The following is an 8,747-nucleotide window of genomic DNA, read 5'->3' as shown; positions in this document are numbered from 1 at the left end:
ATTTATTTTTCTGGGCCTTTGTACAACACAGTAGGGGTTTGCTGCTGGATATAAACAGAACTAACCCCAACCCCCAAAACCCCCACCTCCATCCTCACCATCTCTCTTCTCTCCTTTTTTTTCCTTTTCTTGTTCTTCCTTCCTGTCCAGTGGAGCTGGTCTCTCTTGTTGGGTGACAAATAGGGACTGTGGGTTTGAATGAATATTTTTATCTGTGACTTGAATGGTGGCATAGAAGGAGTCTCAAGATGAGGGTATTTCCTATATGAGATAAGTGAGACTTAGACGAGGGGATATAAACCTCAATCTGTCATGTACCACATTTTCAAGAACCTTGATGTGTTGTTGTAGACCCTGGAGAGAGTCACAGGCCCTACCCTCTAGGGCATGTAATCCACTCAGAGAGGCTGTCCTGAATAGCCCTGAGAAGATGGGATCTAGAAGACAGCCTGGAGCAAGCACTCTCAGCCTGGAGGGAGGATGAGGAAGACTGTGGGGAAGGAAAAATTTCATGGGGGCAGACCCAAGGCACTGCCCTAATACCAGCAGTAAATAACCCAAAGTTGGGGAGGCAAACCTACTGAGTCAGACAGACCATGGGGCGGGGGGCGGAGAAACAGGAGGAATTTAACAAAAGTCCAGGCCATGTCTTTATAAGTTATGCAGCCCCTTTGAGCCTCATTATCTTTATAAAATGGAGCTGACATATATACCTGTCTTATTAGGTCGTTGTGAAAATTTATGGTATATCACATGTAAAGCACTTATCTGAGGACTTGGCCCTCAATAATCAATATTGGGCCAGACTTTGTCTAGCAGAGAAAAGTTGACCTTTCTGTTTTCCTTAATGCATGAGGATAGGAAGGAGAAGATTGAACTGAAGCACAAATAGATCATTTCTCTTTAGAGGTCTCAGCAGGGAGATTGACAATGAGCATTGAAAAAAATTCTTCCTTTAACCATTTGTACACTATGAGCGTGTACAAATATAGATGCAAGTGGCAGACCTTTTTTTAAATTAAATTCAATATATCGTGGCAGTTAACTAGTTAATTTCCCCAAATTTCTGTCTTCTTGTGAACAGATTGTCAAGCAAAACTCAAATGTCTAATAGGACAACTGTAAACATGATTATTCCTCTGTCCAGAGAAGTCCTTCCTTTTGAAATCAATTATTTTAATCCAAATGATTGAACTGGGCTATTGGACATCTCTGCTTCAAATTATATTTGCTTTGGGAAATCCAGAATTTCAGGAGAATTGAATGTCTCTTAGCAGATTCTTTGCTGTTTTTGATGAGTAGAAGAAACCTTTGCCAGTAGAGCTCACAGCTACATCATGATGTTTTCACTGTCACTGGTCCCAAAAGCTGGGCTTCTTATTGGTTTTCGCGTGAGTTTATTTTCACAAAATCAATATGGGTGTGATGAGATTTGATAAGTCCTTCCTACAGGAAAGAACAACATTCCGAAGTCTGACTTGCTTTTAGAAATCTTTGGCCCTAAATCAAAGTTGGAGGCATATTTATATTTGGGGGTAATAAAGATCAACTGAGACTTGGTACACAAGCAAATGAACATAAAATTGGACCCTAAGGGGAAGAATTGCAGCTTTGATAAATGGCAACCTAATTTGTAAAAGAGATGCCTTTATTTAAACACCATCATAGCCAAGTGGCCTGGGATGAAGACTTTGCAATAGGTTCCTAAGCAGACCACACGAGGTAGGGCTCTGAATTGCAATGGATCCTTTCATTTACCACTAAATTAGTCCCTTATTAAAATGATGCTGGCTTCTGAAAGAAGGTTTTCATATTGAAAGGAGAATTTGCTCACAAGAACTTGTCTAATCCATTATATAACTGAATAATTTGCCCTTTCAGGTCAACATTGCTGGTGTTTGAATCAACCTTGCAGTGCCTTAAACATAGAAGGATTCAACTTAGTTTTATTCCTTTTTAATCTGAAGTTTTGGAAAAGCCATAGTGATGTTGACACATGTTCCACATTTTCAATTTAAATACATGATTTATCTTCTATGTTTTGGAGGTAGCAGTTCAACTTTGTAAAACTAACAGTCATTAGGATGATAAACTGTTATTTGTGCTCATTATGGCCCCCAGTAGCAATGATTGAAATGGATAAACCCAAGGTATGCTGTTTTGGCAGCTGTCTTGTTTGTTATTTATTAATCAAGGGGAGGCTGGTTTCTTCCTTTGGGCCGAAGCCCATTCTCCAACTTCTGTGTGGGGAGAGGAGATGGGTGATAATGACTGAGAGCTTCAAATGATCATCTTCCTCACATCTAACAGTTACTAGGTGCTGGCTGTGTGTCAGGCACTGGGTTAGACCCTTGAGATTTACAGGTGAGCAGAACCAGGTACAGTCCAATAGAGATCCCAGAAATAAACCATGCATGTATGGTCAACTGATCTTTAACAAGGGTGCCAAGAATCCATAAAAAGGAAAGGATAGTTTCTTCAATAAATTGTGTTGGGAAAACTGGATATCCATATGCAAAAAAAAAAAAAAAGAAAGAAAAGAAATTGGACCCTTATCTTACACCACGCACAAAAATTAATTCTAAATAAGTTGAAGACAAATATAAGACCTGAAAGCATAAAACTCTGAGAAGAAAACATAAGAAAAAATCTCCTTGATGTTGATCTTGGCAATTTTTTTTTAACGTGACATTAAAAACACAGGCGGCAAAGCCAAAATAAGCAAATGGGACTACATTAAACTAAAAAGCTTCCGCACAGCAAAAGAAACCATCAACAAAATGAAAGGCAAACTATGGAATGGGAGAAAATATTTGCAAATTATTTATCTGATAAGGGGTTAATATCCAAAAAAATTAATATTGAGTTATATGTAAGGAATACATACAACCCAATAGCAAAAGCAAAACAAAACAAATAACCCAATTTAAAACTAGGCAAAGGACCTGAGTAGACATTTTCCAGAGACATACAAATTGCCTGGCACATAGTGAAACCTCACCAACTACCCTATTCTTATTAGTTCTGAACATGTCTGTTTCCTTATTAGTTTTTCCCAAGGGCTCATAGCTGTCTAGAGTTCAGTCAGGAACTCCAGCCATATTTCCTAACACCCAACATATCTGTTAACATTCCAGTGTTCATCCTGGAATTTCAGGCTGCCTTCAATCACAGAGCCTCTTGAGTTTTCTGTGTATTTGAATAACTGAGGAACCTTGTTAAAACACAGATTCTGATTCAGTTGGTCTGAGGTGGGACCTGAGCTTCTGCATTTCTAATACCCTCCCAGGTGATGCCCATACAGCTGGTCTATGGTCCACATTTTAAGTAGTGAGGATCTATACCAACCTACCAACCTCAGTGAACCCTTTGAGTCTCTGGGGGAGAGTCAGGAGCCTATGGAAGGAGGAGTGACTCAGTCTATAACACCTGATCTGGCCATGGTACATCATGGTCTGCTTCCCTCTCCTAGTCTGGCCCAGTGCCCCACCTGCAGTAGTTAGTCAATGTCATCAGGCCACCACCAGTAGCCCAATTCTTGAGCATTGAATTAGAGAGCGAGAGAGCCATTATTTCAGACCAGCAAGCTACAAATCCAGGTAAGAGTTGATATTAAAGTCTTGAGTCTGGAATCTGTAGGACAGGCTAGATTTCTTGAGGCAGAATTACTTCTTCCCTGGGAAAGCTTAATTTTTGCTTTTAATGCCTTCTATTGATTGGATGAAGCTCACTTACATTCTAGAGCAGGGGTCCTCAAATTTTTTAAACAGGGGGCCAGTTCACTGTCCCTCAGACCGTTGGAGGCCAGACTATAGTTTAAAAAAAAAACTATGAACAAATTCCTATGCACACTGCACATATCTTATTTTGAAGTAAAAAAACAAAACGGGAACAAATACAATATTTGTATTTGCATGTGGCCCGCAGGCCGTAGTTTGAGGACCCCTGTTCTAGAGGGTAATCTGTTTTACTTAAAGTCAACTCCTTGTAAATGTTAATCACATCTGCAAAATGCTATGACAGCAACATCTAGACCAGTGTTTCTCAACCTTTTTCACCTCACAGCACATATAAACTAATTACTGCCCTGGCTGGTTTGGCTCAGTGGACAGAGCATCAGCCTGCGGACTGAAGAGTCCTGGGTTCGATTCCGGTCCGGGGCACATGCCCAGGTTTTGGGCTTGATCCCCAGTAGGGGGCATGCAGGAGGCAGCCAGTCAATGGTTCTCTCTCATCATTGATGTTTCTATCTCTCTCTACCTCTCCCTTCCTCTCTGAGATCAATAAAAATATATTAAAAATAAATAAATAAACTAATTATTAAAATTCTGCGGCATACCAAAAATATTTTTTGTCAACCTGACCAAAAAAAACTGGTATAATTTTGATTCATTCATACTGGATGGTTGTTGTTATATTGGCTGTTGTCATTTTTTAAACTTGACAATCTGAGGGAAAAGAGGTCAGTGCACCTGACTAAATAGGCAGGAATTGCATGTTTTAAAAATTCTTGGCCACAGCACATTGGTTGAAAATTGCTGATCTAGTCTAGTGTTTGACTGAACAACTAACTGGGCACCATAGCCTCGCCAAGTGACACATAACATGAAGCATCATAAGGGCCAAAAGGCTTGGTATGTTCCATGGCTTGAGATCTTCCCCACCATGTCAGAGTGTGAATGAGTCTCTCAAACACACCTCCCTTCTGGGACAAAAACTCCATGGGCCTGACTCCCATCTTGGGGTTTGAAGAGTGGCATTACAATAGAGAATTGCCTGTGACAGTGGCTGTGCTCTGTTCTACCCAACTTGAGCCCAGTTGACCAACTTTTTGGCATTGTAGGCTAAATTTCTTATGAAAAACAAGAAAGTTACTCTAATTAAAACAGCAGTTGCCTTAGAGTATCAAGTTCCGGGTTGAGTATTCAGACCCTATTTATGTGGGGGTCATACCACCAGCCTGTAGGCAGTGGATGATTCTTCCCAGGGGGTCTTGGACAGCTGCTAAGACCTCTGCTATGGGTAGACCAATTTTAGCCTCATAGGAGAGGTGAATAAATGCCCCACAGTCCTCAGGGAAAAATGCCCAATGAGCAAACATCACGCTGTGGGATCGTGGTAGCAGGCATGCTCAAGACTGCTACCCAATTTAACTTTGTACAGCTTTCCCAATACACCTTTCAGTTTGTGATTTTAGTTTATCATCAATATAATCTGGCAGATAGGCAGGGTAGAGATTGTTAGCCTCCATTGTTTTTTCTTAATGGGATGAGATGGTATAATTTCCTGGCCTAAGTGCCTTAGGCTAGATGGCAAAAGGGAAAATGCACTGCTATGGAATCCAGCAATATGAATTGAAATTCCTTCTCCATCCCTTACTCGCTGAGTGATTTTAGACAAGCAACCTGAGTTCTGTAAGCCTTGGGTTCCATATTTGCAATAATGAGCTTGCATGTTTGAAATGAGGATTATATGTACTAATGTAGCTCATCTAGTATGATGTATCTGCCATCTAGGAAATGCTTGAAAAATGGTGATGACTTTTTGGTATTACTGCAATAGACATGCCTTGGGGTGCTGCCCACCCACTGGCCCCAATATGGTGCTGCTTCCATCCACAGCCCTTAAGGAGGTGCCAGCTGAGGTGCCTGGGTTTGTACTGTGTGACATACTGGTCAGTCATACCTAATTGAGTAAAGGAAGGTTGTCTGACCCAAGGTGGGCTTGGATTCCTCTGGGATTGGAATTGGAACATTGAGGAACTGAGCCATTGAGCTGCAGGGAACTGAGTTGAAAAGCTATGTAGTCTCGGGGTCTAAATCAACTAGGATGATTGCCATATACGCTGAGGTACTTGCAGAGAAAGTCCTTTAACCAAGAGTAAGGAAGAAGTGAGCAGAGGCACAGGGAGAAGAGATGGGTCATGCAGCCCTTAAAAGAGAATCACAGTTCTTAGTATCTTCTTGGTTCTCATGAAGACAGGGGAATTCTTTCTTTCCCTTGCATTTCATGGGACCTGTATCTTTATAATGAGTCACCTTCCAGTGAACCAAACAGATGAAGAAATGGGGCTTATGAGATGTAGAATGAGTTGGTGAATCTAGACACCCAGTCCAGGGCTCATTTTATTGTTCTTTGTTGCCATGTAATACTCCTTATCTCTCCTTATCTAGCAAGTGTGGTTATTATAGCTGATTCCCTTGTCTTGGCTGCTGAGAGTCTGTTGGGGAAGAGGTGTGGCTGTCAGGGCAGATGTGGTGCTAGTCCTGCCCTGAAGTGTCTCCTTGGTGACTTCTGCTTCTCCTCTGTGTTCTATGTGGCTGCTCTCCTAGGCTCAGCTCAGAGCAATGACGGTGCTTTGGGTGTTTTCCTCCTTGAGCTGGGCACCAGCTGTTGGTGGCCTCCCTGTCTATGTTTTTTTGAAGGTGAGAAGTTATTGGGTTAGTGGAGATGGATTCCAGGGAATCTGGTTCAACTTGACTCCCACTCAATGAAATCATCTGGCTTGGAAGGGCATCATGAGGGCTGGAGTGTTGAGGGAATCTGGATACCACCTCAGAGGTACTTGGTTCTCACATGGGCCAGAATGTTGAGCATCCCATGAGGTTGACTAGAACAATGCTTCCCAATTTTGGGATCATTGAAGGGCTGGCTACATTAGAATCACAAGGGTGCTTATTAACATACAAATCCCTGAATCTCTTTCTGATTTAGGTTGTCTGGGATGAGGCTTGGGAAGCTCTCATTTTAACAAATACCAGATGGTTCTGATCATCAGCCATGATGGAAACTATCCTCAGGTAGATGGCCCAGTTGATGTTAGTCTAAAAATCTCTAAAATGGTCTTGCAGCAAACACCATGTACGAAAACTTCTGTAGTCTAATTCCCCGTTTCATGTTATGGTTAAATTATGTGCCCCTTCCCCCTCCCCTGCCCCACCAATGCATGTTGAAGTCCTAACCCCCTAGTACAGTGGTTCTCAACCTTCCTAATGCCACGACCCTTTAATACAGTTCCTCATGTTGTGGTGACCCCCAATTTCATTGTTACAAATTGAACATAATTAAAGCATATTGATTAATCACAAAAACAATATGTAATTATATATGTGTTTTCCAGTGGTCTTAGGCGACCCCTGTGAAAGGGTTGTTCAACCCCCAAAAGCGTCTCGACCCACAGGTTGAGAACCGCTGCCCTAGTACCTCAAAATATGACCTTATTTGGAAACTAGAGGCCTGATGCGCAAAATTCTTGCAAGGGGCTCGGCCCTTGCAGGCGTGATGGCTTGCCTCAGCCCTCCCAGCCTGGGCTTCATCCGGAAGGTCATCCAGAAGGACATCTGGAAGGATGTCCAACAGGCAATTTGGCTGTCCGGTCTAATTAGCATATTATGCTTTTATTATTATAGATAGGGTAATTGCAGATGGAGTTCATTAGGATGGTGTCATATTGGAGTAGGTGGGCCTTTAATTCAATATGACTGATCTTCTTATTAAAAGCGGAAATTTGAACACAGAGACAGACACATACAGGAGGAAGATGATGTGAAGACACGGGAGAACTGCATGTGAATTATGCTGTCACAGGGAACATCTGGGGCTACCAGAAGCTGGAAGAGGCAGAGCAAGATCCTTCCTCTACAGCAGTGGTTCTCAACCTTCCTAATGCCACGACCCTTTAATACAGTTCCTCATGTTGTGGTGACCCCCAACCATAAAATTATTTTTGTTGCTACTTCATAACTGTAATTTTGCTACTGTTATGAATCGTAATGTAAATATCTGATATGCAGGATGTATTTTCATTGTTACAAATGGAACATAATGAAAGCATAGTGATTAATCACAAAAACAATATGTAATTATATATGTGTTTTCCAATGGTCTTAGGCGACCCCTGTGAAAGGGTCGTTCGACCCCCAAAGGGTCGCGACCCACAGGTTGAGAACCGCTGCTCTACAGGTTTCAGAGGGAGCCAACACCTTGATTTCAGACTCTACCCACCAGACCTGGGTGACAATAGATTTCCATTGTTCTAAGCCCCCCAGTTTTCGGTACCTTATTATGACAGCCCTTGAAAATTAATACAGATGCTTTTAATTTGCTAGTTTTTAATATCAGCTACTCTCCACGTCATTCTTTTGAATTCTCGGTCTGCCTTCTTGGGTGTGAAATGAAGGTTCCATAAAGCTGGGGTGTAGCCCCTGGGAATGGTCTTGTGGCTAGGGTGGGGTGCAATGTTTAGAATTCAGAAAATCTTCATGCTTGTGAGGAATGTGACAGTGCCCCCATGAAGTCAAAGAGAAGCCTTAATGTAGAAAAGGCAGGCTAATTATCCTTTTTTTAACCCTCTTGTGAATCTGACCAGACATTTTCAGTAGCCAAGCATCCATTAATGATGGTCAATTCTGTAAGTTTGAAGTTTGGGATTGTAGGAGGGAGAGAGGCCATTTATATCTGTGTCCAGATACATGTATTACACAGAGGTTAGAAGCAGGGCTCTGGAGCCAAAGTGCTTCTGTGTGGTTTTAGGTAAGTTGCATCATAATCACCTGTAGGGCTGGTTGAAATTCACTGCTGGCCCCGTCCAAGGCATTTCTGATTCAGTGGGTCTGGGATGGAGCATAAGAAATGCTCATTTCTAACATGTTCCCTGGAATGCTGCTGGTCTGGGAACTGCTAAGCTAGTTTCTCTTAGCCTCTGCTTTCCTATTTGTCAAATGGGTTTATGATGTTCCTAAATTCCA

This window comes from Myotis brandtii, unplaced genomic scaffold (assembly GCF_000412655.1).
Source record: "Myotis brandtii unplaced genomic scaffold, ASM41265v1 scaffold810, whole genome shotgun sequence".
NCBI classification, from domain to species: domain Eukaryota; kingdom Metazoa; phylum Chordata; class Mammalia; order Chiroptera; family Vespertilionidae; genus Myotis; species Myotis brandtii.
Note: the sequence above shows the minus strand (reverse complement) of the source record.